Genomic DNA, 14,192 nt, shown 5'->3' with positions numbered 1-14,192 from the left:
TCTTACCTAGGACGCATATGGCCTTAGGTGTAAGCACAGCTCCTCTCCTCACATCTTTGAACATGTTGACAAAAATGTTAAAGCCACAGCCTGTGCACACATGTAAACTGACGCAAATCACTTGGCAGAGCACATATCTGGTAAACTGTGGACATGTGAATACATTAGAACGTCAGCGATCCCATGGGACTGCTACAGAAACACCTACAGGTGCCTGCCAAAACAGAGCGTTCCTTAGAAGCACTTTTCACAACAGCCAAAACAAAAACAAACAGGAAACTACTCAAAAAGCCCACTAACCACAAAACAGATAAAAGCTGCTGTAGACGTAGGCAGGTACAATGTACATGAATGAGGACAAAAGCCGAATTGTAGAATCTCACTAAAGTTCCCATTTATATACAGTTTGAAAACAGGCAAAAGGGGGCTGGAGAGATGGCTCAGAGGTTAAGAGCACTGTCTGCTCTTCCAAAGGTCCTGAGTTCAATTCCCAGCAACTACATGGTGGCTTATAACCATCTATAGTAAGATCTGGTGTGCAGGCAGTATATTGTATAAATAATAAATAAATCTTAAAAAAAAAAAAAAAGAAAACAGGCAAAAGGAGGATACTGTGTGGCTAAGAACCAAAATTACCCAGTGTGCAGGACGGTGCCTGGAAAGGAGCATGATGGGACTTTGAGATGCTGCTTCTGTGCTTGATCCGGAAGCTGAACACACAGGTGTGTTTAGTCGGTTATGCTGAGCTGTAGATGGGTTTTCTTTCTCTTCTTTTCTTGGTGCTGAGAATCAAACTCCAGGCCTGCTGCATGCTAGGCGACTCTCTAACCACTGAGCGATACCCTAGACCCTGAGCTGTGGACTTTTGCGTGTGTATAGCGCCTGCACAGACATGTAGGAGCCAGAGGTCAACCTCACGTGTCTTAGCTGCTCTCCACTTTATTTTTTGAGACAGAATCTCTCACTTAACCTGGAGCTTGTTGATTCAGGCCAGGGATCTTCTTTCTATCTCCCGGGCACTGGGATAACACTGCCAACCCGATGTGGTGGCACAAGCCTTGAATCCCAGTATCCATGAGGCAGAGGCAGGTGGATCTCTGTGAGTTTGAAGCCGGCCTGGTCTACAAAGTGAGCTTTGAGGACATGGGTTCGAGTCTCAGCACCCACAGGGCAGCTCACAACTTTGTGACTTCCACTTCCGGTGCCCTCTTCTGGCCTCCACTGGTACCAGGCATGCTTGTGCTACACAGACAAATAGGCAGGCAAACCACACCTACACTTTAGAGTCCGTGGGAATGCTACAGAAACGCCTGCAGACGTTCCCCGAAATACCGCGTCAGAGTGTCCGTAGAAGCGCGTAAATTAAAAATAAAATTGAGAAAAGCACATCAATCGCAGGGCGTCTGCTTAATGTGAAAGGCCCCGCGTTTGAGTTGCACGTGACAAAGTGGGTAAAGGGGCTTGACGGTCTGGGTTTGAGCCACATGATAGAAGAAGAGACGCTGACTCCTTCAAGTCACGCTGCTGATGGGAGATCCGGGCTCCGGGATCTCCCAGGAAGAGAGCAATATGGCCAGATGGGAGCCCAAGAGCGGAGTTCTCAGAGCCTGAGAAGCCTGCCTGCCTGACCAAGGGTAGGGATGGGGATGAGGGCTGACAGCAGACCCAGGGCAGGTGCCTACAGGGTGGTACGGGCTGGGGCTGAGGCTGGACAGGGAGGTGGGGGTGCGCATGCGTGCAAGGGTGCATGCGTGCCTCTACGCTTCAGTCTCCCGGCTTCCTCCCGAGGATAGAGTCCCTGACTCCCTTCCGCAGCAGCACCCAGCCACGGTCGGTTGCACCCCAGCCTTGGTGTATTGCACCCCGGTCCGACACGGTGCTAAGGGCACCTCAGATCTATCGTGTAGACGTCGTACATGCAGGTGCAGAGAGAGGAAAATTAGAAGTGGTTTTTTACTGAGGTTTTTGTTGTTTGGGGACAGAGGTTTACACTGTAGCCCAGGCTAGCTTTGAGCTTTTCATGATTCTTTGTCCTCTACTACCCTGAGAGCCAGGATTCTAGGCATAAGCCATCATGGCCAGCTTGGCTTCAGCAGGTTTAATGCAGATATATATATGTAGGTCTAGACATATATAGACATATATATATAGAGAGAGAGACATATGTCTATATAATATGTATGTATATTATATATATACATATATTAGAGAGAGAGACAAGATCTCTTTATGTAACGCTGTTTGTCCTGTAACTCCGTATATAGACCAGGCTGGCCTCTAACTCCATAAGTAGACCAGGCTTGACTGGAAGCTCAGATCTGCTTCCCTCCGCCCCCTGAGTTCTGGGATTAAAGGTGTGTGCCGCTCGGTGCGGCCACTGATGGATGTAAATGTCTGGCGCTGTGTCAGCAGCCCATCCTGGACGGATGCAGTGTCAACTATATCCCCAGTTATGATGCCCTGGACAATCGTGGGAACTGCACCCCACAGAGCCCCCGCTAAACTGATACATCTTATATCTTATACGGGTTTTGTGTGCTGTGTGTGGGCCTGTGTGTGTGTCTGTATGGGTTCTAAAGGGTTGACTGCATTCAATCATACGTACTCTATAACGGAAGATATATAATTATACACATGTAGAATCAAATACTATGTTCATCCTCCTTTAAACTGGTGAATAAACCTGCCAGGAAAGCCATTCTTTATCTCTGTCCATTTCTTACGGGGACTGGGAACAGTTCCTTCTAAACGATTACCTCATTATCATTGTCTCCCTTTAGATGTATGCTGGTTAATTTCTTTTTAGTTCACTTAACATACTAGGGTCATCTGGGAAGAGGGAAATGTAACGGAGAAAATGCCTCCGTAAGATTAGTCTGTAGGGAGCCCTTCAGCAGTGACGCTCACCTTTAATCCCAAGCATTCGGGAAGCAGAGGCAGGTGGATCTCTGAGTTTGAGGCCAGCCTGGTCTACAGAGCGAGTTCCAGGACAGCCAGGGCTACACAGTGAGATCCTGTCACAAAAAGTGGAGGAAAGAGCTGGAGAGATGGCTCAGAGGTTAAGTGCACTGACTGCTCTTCCAGAGGTCCTGAGTTCAATTCCCAGCAACCACATGGTGGCTCACAACCATCTATAATGAGGTCCGGGGCCCTCTTCTGGTGCACAGGCAGAACACTGTATACATAATAAACAAACAAACAAATAAATCTTTAAAAAGAGAAAGAAAAGAAAAGAAAAAAACAAAGGAAGATAATAAGATTTGTCTGTAGGAAAGTCTTTGGGGCATTTTTCTTGATTAATGATTGATATGGGAGGGAGCAGCCCACTGTGGGGGAGGGGTACTGTCCCAGCATGTGGTCCTCCGGTGTATAAAAAAGCAAGCTGCACACGCCATAGAGGGCATGCTACTAAGCAGCATTCCTCTGTGGTTCTTTTTTTTTTTTAATTAATTACTTTATTTTTAATTTTTCAGACACTCATTTTATTTTATGTGTTTTGCCTACACGTGTGTGCATGATGCCTGCTGAGGTCAGAACGGGGAACAGATCTTGAACTGGAGTTTAGGATGGTTGTGAACCACCGTGTGGGTGCCGGGAACTGAACTGGGTCCTCTGTAAGAGCAGCCAGTGCTCTTCACTGCTGACCCTTCTCTCCAGCTCCTCCTGTGTGTTTTTTGTTTGTTTGTTTGTTTGTTTTTAATTCAAGCTCTTGCCTTGAGTTCCTGCCCTGAATTCCCTTCATTGTGGATTATAAACTGTAAGGTAGAATAAACCCTTTCCTCCCCAAGATGCTTTTGGTCATGGGGTTTATAATAGTAAGAGAAAACAAAGTAACACAAGATAAAGTGTGTGTGTGTGTGCCTGTGTGTCTGTGTGTGCTTGTGTGTGTATGTCTTTGTGTGTGTGCCTGTGTGTCTGTGTATATGTCTGTGTGTGGTGTGTGTGCATGTGTGTGCCTGTGTGTGCGTGTGTGTGTCTGTGTGTATGCCTGTGTGTCTGTGTGTATGCCTGTGTGTGTCTGTGTGCTTGTGTGTGTATGTCTTTGTGTGTGTGTCTGTGTAAATGTCTGTATGCCTGTGTGTGTCTGTGTGTATGCCTGTGTGTATGTTTGTGTATATGCCTGTATGTGTCTGTGTATATGTCTGTGTGTGTGCCTGTGTGTGTCTGTGTGCTTGTGTGTGTAGTTTTTGTGTGTGTGCCTGTGTGTGTGTCTGTATGTGTGTCTGTGTGTGTGCATGTCTTTGTGTGTGTGCCTGTGTGTGTGTCTGTATGTGTGCTGTGTGTGTGCCTGTGTGTGTGTCTGTATGTGTGTCTGTGTGTGTGCTTGTGTGTGTATGTCTTTGTGTGTGTGCTGTGTGTGTGCCTGTGTGTGTGTCTGTATGTGTGCTGTGTGTGTGCTTGTGTGTGTATGTCTTTGTGTGTGTGCCTGTGTGTGTGTCTGTGTGTATTCCTGTGTGTGTCTATGTATATGTCTGTGTGTGTGCCTATGTGTGTATGTCTTTGTGTGTGTGTCTGTATGTGTGTCTGTGTGTGCCTGTGTGTGCCTGTGTATATGTCTGTGTCTGTGCCTGTGTGTGTCTGTGTGTGGTGTGTTGCTAAGGACTGAACCTAGAGCCTGGCGCATGGCAGGCAAGCACTCCAGGTCTACAGCGCTTGGTTATAGTGTTGTTCTTTGTTCTTTTTAAATCATGACATTTATTTATCTATTAATTTAGCGTGTATCACAATGTGAAAGGCAGGGGACAACTTTCGGGAGTTGATTCTCTTCTTCCGCCAAGTGGTTTCCAGGGATCAAGCTCAGGCAATCAGGCCTCACTGCAAGCGCCTTTACCAGATGAGCCATCTTGCTGGCCCCTGTTATATTTTGTTTAAACAGGGGCTCATGTAGTGAAGATTAGCCTTGCGCTCACTATGTAGCCAAGGATAACCTGGAATTCTGATCCTCCTGCCTCCAACTTCACAGTTCCCAGGTGACAGGTTTACAGCTGGGCACCAAACCCGAGGCTTCGTGCATTCTGGGCACACTTTCTACTAACTGGTCTACATCCCTGGGCTGGCCCATGAGATTTGAGAAAGGGCATCAACTGTGTAGCTCAGGCTAGCCTTGAAATTGTATTCCTTCTGCCTCAGCCTCCTATCTACTGGAATTTCAGAGTACCATGCCCAGCTCAGAGTAATCTTTTAAAGACAGAAAAAAATGGGACCCAAGGAAGATAGATGATTTTACTGAACATAGTTTTATAAACAAGGTGTATGACCTAAGGTTCCTGTCTTCTAGTTAGGATTTTTTCTTTCCCCACTCCTCAACCATCTTGCTGGCTGGTAACACGTTCAGCCCCATTACAGATGGGAAAATCAGGTGGAAGCTCTTGTGCCCAGGCATTCCCCAAAGTCTGAAGAGACAGCTCAGCAGCTAATAACACTCACTGCCCCAGGGAGGATCTGGGCTCTGTTCCCAGAACCCACAATTGTCTATAACTACAGTGCTAGAGGGATCCAATGCCCTCTTCTGGCATCAGGCATGCATGAGGTGCACATACCTGCATGCAGGCAGAACACTCATGCACATAAATTAATTTTTAAAAATAAATCCTGGAGGGACTGAAGAGATGGCTCAGCAGTTAAGAGCAGAGTGCTGGCTGCTTTTCCAGAGGACTCGAATTCAATTCCCAGCCCCCACAAGGCAGCTCACAACTGTCTGTAACTCCAATTCCAGAGGATCTGCCACCGCCACACTGACATGCAGGCAGAGCACCAATGCACATAAAAATAAAGAAATCTTAAAAAAAATAAATCCTGGAAAGTCAGTGGCTTTAAAAATATTAAACTACTTTTTAAAAAGAAAGAAGCTAAAGCAGGGCATGGTGGCACATGCTTTTAATCCCAGCACTTGGGAGGCAGAGCCAGGTGGAGCGCTGTGAGTTCAAGGCCAGCCTAGTCTATAGAGTGAGTTCTAGGACAGCCAGGGCTACACAGAGAAACCCTGCCTCAAGAAAAAAGCAGAACAAAACAAACAAGCAACAACAACAACAAGAAGGGTTTAAATTAAAAAAGAAAGAGCCAGCAAAACATTGTGGTGCACACTTTTTATATCAGCACTTGAAAGGCAGAGAGGCAGGTGGATCTCTCAGTTGGATCTGGCCTGGTCTACATAGTGAGTTCCAGGACAGCCGGGGCTATACAAAGGGACCTGTCTCAAAAAAGGAAGAAAGAATGAATGAATGAAAGTAAACGCTGAGGAGACAGGAACACGGAGTCCGAGCTTGTAGAACCCAGGTCAGTGCATAGCAGGTACTTGGGAAGCATGTGCCAGATGCCTGAACAAAAGCTTTCCATTCTTAGAACAAAAAGGACAGCCTACTGAAGATGGTGAAGACAGGGAGAAAAAAAAACAAAAAGACAAAAAAAAAAAAAAAAAAAAAAGCAACAACAGCAGCAAAACACCAAGTTTCAAACAGGGAAACAGGTCTGGTTTCCAGGCTCTGGCAAGGGAGTGGCTGGGACCCTGTGCTGTGAGAACCACACTGCTTTTTATTCACATGGGGCTCAGGCAGGAAAAGATCAAAACCCCATTTTGAGAACTCGAGAGTCACCCTGGGGCTCTGTGGTTTGGGAACAGGAGGGTCAGCTTGAAGGCTGCATTGTGTCACTATTTCCATTACATATTTTCCAGGGTCCCCTCTTGGCTGGTAAATCCAGAGCAGATTCCTCGGGGTGGGGGTGGGGGTGGGGGACTGGCACAGAGGCCTGGAGAGGTAGCATCTGAAGAGTACTCACTGTTGGCAGCAAACAGCTGGGTCCGGCTGGCCTGGCCCAGCCTGGGTGGGAAGGTGGACGGCTCAGGGTTCCTCCTTTCCCTGGGAGATGGGTATTAGCAGCTCTCTCTCCCTCCCTCTCTGCTAATCCAGGCAGTTTCGGTTAATCTACAGGCTTTATTGTACCATGTCTTCCTGCCTTCGCCTACAAGGATGTTAGCTGAGTCCGATCTCTGTTGTGGGAACCTTTTTGAGTAGGTAACACAAGTCCTATAGTAGAACAGGAAAGGTAAGATGACTCCCACCAGCTGTGTCCCAGGGCCCTGTTTGTACTTTTTTTGTGTATTGATGTTGGGTTTTAGATGAAGATCAGTTTTCCTTGGGAGAATGAGGGCTAGATGCCATATTTTAAGAAGCTAAGGTGGTCAGACTTAAAGTCACCTGACCTGGTGTCACAGGCCAGACAGACCCAGAACCCAGGGCTCTGGCCCACCCAGGCTTGCGCCAGCTTTGGGAAATGTGCCTAGTTCCTGAATGCCTGCAAGGCCTGGGTCCAGTCATCCAACTGGTTGTTTGCACTCCTGTTTCCAGTTCCCCACCTTTGGCTTTTTAACATAGGTCCTCAGGGATGGGTGGATGGCTCAGCACTTAAGAGAGCTGGCTGGGGGCTGGAGAGATGGCTCAGCAGTTAAGAGCACTTACTGTTCTTGTGGAGGACCTGGGTTCAATTCCCAGCACCCACACGACAGCTTGCAATTGTCTATAAATTCAGCTTCCATGGGCACCAGGCATACATATGTTACACAGACATACATGCAGACAAATGTGTATGCACATAAAGAAACAAATAAAAACACATCTTAAAAAAAAAAAAAGAGAGAGAGCTGGCTGCTCTCTAGTTACTCCGGATTGGTTCCCAGTGCCCACTTGGCAGCTCAGAACCCGTGTATAACTCCAGTCTCAGGGGGCTTGATGTTCTCTTATGGCCTCCTTGGTATCATGGAGGCACTCGGTACACAGACACAATGTAGGCAGACGCATAATAAGATAGTTTTAAATTTTTGCTCTTAACTGCTAAGACATCTCTCTAGCATCTAATATAATTAAAAAAAACCAAAAACACCCAGACGCGTAATAAGATAGTTTTAAATTTTTGCTCTTAACTGCTAAGACATCTCTCTAGCATCTAATAATAATTTAAAAAAAAAAATTCCGTGAAAAGCCAAGTTTTCACGTACCCCACTCTGACCTTGAGCTCACCTTGTAGCCAAGGATGACCTTGAATTTCTGATTCTCCCACCTCCTAAGCACTGGGATTACAGGTAAGCGCCTCCTCACTAGCCTCGCTTTTCCTCCTCCTTCTGGGGACTGATGAACCCAGGAACCCAGGCGCTGGGCATTAGGCACACCCTCCACTCCTGAGCTACATGCCCAGCCTCTGTCCTCATGTTCTGTCTTGTTTGAGGCAGGGTCTCTCTTTTCCACTGCTGTGTATTCCAACATACCTGGCTTCTGAGTTTTCCAGGGTGGCCCCATGTCTAGTCTCTTGGCTCCATAGGAGTGCTGAGATGCCATAGTTGTGCAGTTCATCAGGCTTGCATAGCAAGACATTCTGGCTGAGGAGCCATCTCCCTTCCTCTTGTTTCCTGAGTTTGTTTTTGTTCTTTTTTTTTTTTTTTAACTTAAAAAAAGAGATTCATTTAGGTCAGGCATGGTGGCACATGCCTGTATTACCATCACTCAAGGAGGCAGAGGCAGGCGAATCTCTGTGAATTCAAGGCCAGCCTGGTCTACAAATCGAGTCCAGGACAGCCAAGGCTACACCGAGAAAGAAACCCAGTCTAGAAAATATGTGTGAGTGCAAACCACAGGCACAGATTGCCTGAGGAGGCCAGGAGAGGGCGTGGGATCCCCTGGAACTGCTGTTTCGATGTTTGTGAGCCATCAAGTGGGTGCTAGTAATTGAAGCCAGGTCTTCAGGAAGGGCAGCCAGTCCTCTTACCCGCAGAGCCATCTCTGCAGCTTTCCTGCTTTCTAAAACAGTCGCGACCCCTACCTGCCAGAGTCGTAGGGAGGACTAAATAAAATGTGTAAGCCATTTAAAGTGTCTAGGCTTTTGAGGATTTTAAGTATCATCCTGCATACAAAGGATTTTTCTATACTTTAATTTTTTAAAGAAGATTTATTTATTTAATTTACTTTATGTAGATGAATGTTCTGCCTGCATGTACACCTGCAGGCCAGAAGAGGCCATCAGATCCCAGTATAGATGGTTGTGAGCCAACATGTGGTGGCTGGGAATTGAACTCAGAACCTCTGGAAGAGCAGCCAGTGCCCTTAACTGCTGAGCTATTTCTCCAGCCCTGTATAAAGGATTGTAGAGGGAGCTGGGTGATGTGGGAATTCAACAGCACTCAACCTGATGGGCAGTGGTGGCACATGCCTTTAATCCCAGCACTCAAGGCTGGCCTGGTCTACAGACAAAGTCCAGGACAGTTAGGGATACACAGAGAAACCCTGTCTCCAAAAAAACAAAAACAAAAACAAAAACAAACAAAAAGGCACCCAACACAAGGACCTTGGCAAGCGATCTCAATTTCTGGTGCATCCATTTCCTGTCTGAGTCAGGAGTCTCTGCCAGGACATCCCACAGGCCAGAACTGTTCCTGCACAGGCAGGATTCTGTACAGTAGCATCACCACAGCCACGTTCCGTCTCCGAGCCACCATTATCCACACCCTGCACCTCACTGGTTCTGAACTCACTGCCTACACTGGTTTGAACTTGTGGGTTTGACTGATCCTCCGGCTCAGTTCCCGAGTTGGGACTGCAGGCATACAACCACCACGCCCGACTCTACTCACACCCCCTTAAAAGCTGTTTGAAATATGTGAACAGTGTCCTCTGGAACATATCAAAAGTTCTTTCCTGGCTCCATGCCCATGGCTCTCGGGGATGTCCTTGGACAGATGCCGCAAGGTCCCTAGAATGTCGTCCTGTTTCAACAGGAGATGGGGCATTACAGCTTCCCAGGCCCACGGGTCACCTGCACCTACACACTTCATCTGGAAACTTCTGATGAACTACCTCTTCCCACTGCTCTTTTCTCTTCTTTCCTTCCTTCTTTTCCTTTTTTCTTCCTTCCTTCCTTGCTTGCTTCCTTCCTTCCTTTCATCCTTCCTTCTCCTTCCTTTCTTCCTTCCATCCTTCCTTTCTTCCTTCTACCTTCCTTCTTTCTCCTTCCTTCCTTCCAACTTTCTTCCTTCCATCCTTCCTTCTCCTTTCTTCCTACCATCCTTCCTTCCTTCTTTCTTCTTCCTTCCTTCCTTCCAACCTTCCTTCTCCTTTCTTCCTTCTTTCCTTTCTTTCTTATTTTCTTTCTCTCAAGCCAGGGTCTCACTCTGTTGCTCTGGACTGACCTAGAACTTGCCCTGTAGACCAGGCTGGCTCTGAACTCATGGAGATCCACCTGCCTCTGCCTCCCAAGTGTTGGTGTGCCACCACCCCCAGTCCTTTTCTCTGCCCTTTGCCTCTCAAATCCCAGGTGCTTCTCTATGACCTAAATGGTTTCTTTTTCTCCTAAGACAGCCTCTCTCTCAGTCCTTCTACTCTGCTCTTTCCCGTTCCATCCTCTCTTCTTTGTGTCATTCCTTCTCATCTTCCCCTCACTCACAGCTCTCAAGAGAAGCTTCATGTTGCTCCCCTGCCGGGTGTGGCCACTCAGCTCTCTTGGGCTATATATAGCACAGCTGTGCCTTAGATTATGTGCAGAGAGACCTCATCCCCTTCCCCCAACCTGTTCCACTTCAACACAGACCGGGACAACATCCACGAAGCTTCCGGTTAGGGAGAGGCAGCCCAACGCTGTGGGTGGGACAGGAGGAGGGGGCCTACGCTGAACTTGGGATCTGTTGCCTGGGACTTTTTAGTCTGGGACCCATTTCCTGCGACTTGTTCATTCTGGAGGGAGGGGAGCAGGCACTGGGGTTAGGAGTGCTGACCTCTGGATGGAGACTCAGAGATCAGGTGGCATAAGGAAACATTTAGAGCGATCAGTGTAGTGTGTGGGCGCATTGACTCCGCCTCCAACACCGGCCTGAACACTAAATTATTTCATTTAGGCCCCTCTAAGCCAGATTGTATTAATGTGACCTGATTTGGAAGAGAAAGAAGGCCCAGTAAGCAAATTACTAACAGAGAAGTGTTTACATGGAAACAGTTATTAAACACTTGGCATATGAACAAAAATGATGCTGTCATAATTTTATCTTATCTGTCTACTAAAACGGGATGCTATGGAAACTCATTACTGCAAGTTTTACTGTATGTCCCTGCTCCCACCCCACCCCCTCCTTCACCCTTTTTGGTGCTGGAGACCAAACCCAGAGCTTTGAATGCCAGACAAAGACTGTTTAGCAGAGTCATTCCCAAGTCCTTCTCACAAGTTTTGGAAATGAAAAAAGCAACTTTATTTCTTCTATCTCACGACTTCCCCTTCAGTGCAGTCTTCTATGTTAGTACTGAGCAGGAAAACCCGTTTTGAGGGACGGTTTGCTTGTGTGGACCAAAGGGGATACTGTGGGACACACACAGACACACTACAGCTCCCACAGCGAGATGCTTTTGTTTGTTTGTTCCATTTATTTTTGTTTTCCTTTGTGGGGGAGGTTGCAAGGGCAGATGCGAAGAAACAGGGAGATGAGTGGGACTGGGTGCATGATGTGAAATTCACAAAGAATCAATAAAAGCCGGATGCAGCGGCTTAATGCATCCGGAGTGCGGTAATCCCAGCACTCGGGGAGGCAGGGGCAGGCAGATCTCTGGGAGTTTGAAGCCAGCCAAGGCTATAAAGTGAGTCCAGGACAGGCAAGGCTACACAGAGAAACCCTGTCTTGAAAAACAAAAGAGAACCGTGGAGAACTGCTTGTTTGGAAAGCTGCTTTGCTAGTGAGTATTTGGTGAAAAACATATTTTTCACCCTGGCCTTTACCTTGAGACAGAGATTAACAGTATGTTTTGGCAAGCTCCTTTAACTTGTGTGACCTTGGACCGTTTCTGCTATACACAGAGATGGTCCAGGAACAAGTTTGACTGCTCCACGAACCCCTTCCTTGTATTGATGTGCCTTGTTTTGCTTTGCCTATAAAAAGGAGCTATGGAATAAACTCAGGGCTGCTGCAGTTTTTACTGACAGTCTTCTCAAGATGATCCCTTGTGTCTTGCTTTATTTCTTTCAATTCTCACTCCCCACTCAGGTACCACTTGGCCAGCGGCCTCCAGCAAAAAACAAACAAACAAAAAGAATCAACAAAGAGTTGAAAATGAGGAAGAAAACTTACTCATTGCAGTCACACTGAGGAAAGGGGACATAGAGGGGTCCCAGTGACGCTTACAGCTGTCTTTGTGCATGAAATGAGGGTAAGAAGTCTGCATCATTTAAAAAAAAATCTTATTTATTTATAATGTATACAATGTTCTGCCTGCATGTACACACGCACACCAGAACAGGGCACCAGATCTCATTATAGATGGTCGGGAGCCACCAGATGGTTGCTGGGAATCAATTCCCAGGACCCTTGGAAGAACAGCCAGTGCTCCTAACCTCTGAGCCACCTCTCCATCCCAGTCTGCATCACTTTTAAGCAGTCCTGGTGAAGGTGTGGTGGCCCTGCATTTCATTCACCTGCCGCTGTTTCAGCTCCAGTTTGTCCTGCAAGCTAGGCAGATACATTGTCGGAACCAGATAAAACCTCTTCTTAGCAGGCAGGAGAGTTCTTCCCTCGGCTGGGAGCTGGGCCTTATACCTTCGTCAGCCAAGGGACTTGTGAGAAATCTTAATTCTTTGGAGTCTACTGCTGCAGTAATTCAATACCGAGAGGGAGCAGCACTTCTGAGTGTGCTTGTGCGTGTTCCAATGTGTGTGGGTACACACGTGCAGCTTTGTGCATGTGTGTGCAGAGGCCAGAGGTTGACATCACGTTTCTTGGGGACTTGTGGAGCTGAACTCTGAACTAAAGATCTCCTTTCGGTAGCTGGCTTTGTAGTACATCTGAAATCCTAGCGTGTAGAAGACAAGAAAAAGATCTCTGGGTTCAAGGCCAACCTGATCTCCCTGACAAAGTCCAGGCCAGCCAAGGCTACATAGTGAGACCTCAGTTCAAAAAACAAAAACTCAAGCTGGGGAATGGTGGTGCATGCCCTTAGTCCTGGGATTTAGGAAGCAGAGGCAGGCTGATCTCTGTGAGTTCAAGGCCAACTTGGTCCATAAAGTGAATTCCAGGACAGCCAGGGCTACACAGAGAAATCCTGTCTCAAAAAAACAAAAAACCAACTAACAAACCAACCGGTCAAACACACCAAAAACAAACCTTTCAAGATGTGACTCAATGAGTAAAAGTGCCACCAAGTCTGACAGAGTTTGATCCCCAGAACTCATGCAAAAGTTGGAAGGAAAGAATCAGCTCTCTGACCACCACAGCATGTGTCATGGCGTACATATGGCCACGCACACACAGCACATGTTCACATAATAGTAATGATTTTTAAGGTGTGGTGTGGACGCCTTTAATACCAGCAGAAACACTGGAGCACTCTGAGTTCAAGGCCAGCCTGGTCTACATATCAAATTCCTAGCCAGTCAGGGTGCCATACTGAGACCATCTCAAAAAAAAATTTTTTTTAGTTGTATGTGCCCACACATGCTCACATATGAGTGGGCATGTGCCAGTGGCATCAGGCCGCCCGGAGTTGGGTTTCAGGCGGTTTTCATGTTCGTGAATGTTTCAGACACAGATGCTGGTTGCCACACTCAAGAGCATTTTCCAGCCCAGTGACTTAATTTTAGGTCTAGGTGTATGTGAGGGGCTTGCGTGCTTGTGAACCACATAAGGGCCTGGTGTCTGCGGAGGCCAGAAGAAGGCATAGGGTCCCCTGGAACTGGAGTTACAGGCAGTTGTGAGCCACCACGTGGGTGCTAGGATCCCAACCCAGGGCTTCTGCAAGAGCAAGGCCTCCTAAGCCCGAGCCATGTCTCCAGCCCTTTTTCCCTGTTTTTTTTGTTTGTTTGTTTGTTTTGGTTTTTTTTCCCCAATGATTTGGATCAGATCGTGATCCCTGTCTTGTTACACCCAGGCGTTTCTACGTCCCTTCCTGTAGCCTACACCAGAGGAGCGTCTACCATGTATCTCTCGAGAACTCAGGCAGGGCCTGGGGATCTGGTGAGGCAGCGCCGGGGTGTGTGTGAACGACCAAGAGGAGAGTTCTCATGGACACTGGGGATACGGGGAGGCCCTGGGGATTTGCTGTGACCTTGAGCCTGTTCTTACAGCAGCGAGTGTTAGAGAGAGAGAAGAGGGACATCAGCTGCTGGACACATTTCCAGGGCCGAAAAGGCCCCTCTGGGGAACGCAGGCACGCATGCACGCACACAGAGTGATG

Source organism: Meriones unguiculatus, chromosome 7, assembly GCF_030254825.1.
Source record: "Meriones unguiculatus strain TT.TT164.6M chromosome 7, Bangor_MerUng_6.1, whole genome shotgun sequence".
NCBI classification, from domain to species: Eukaryota; Metazoa; Chordata; class Mammalia; order Rodentia; family Muridae; genus Meriones; species Meriones unguiculatus.
The sequence above is the reverse complement of the archived record's forward strand: the minus strand, read 5'-3'. Positions refer to the sequence as shown.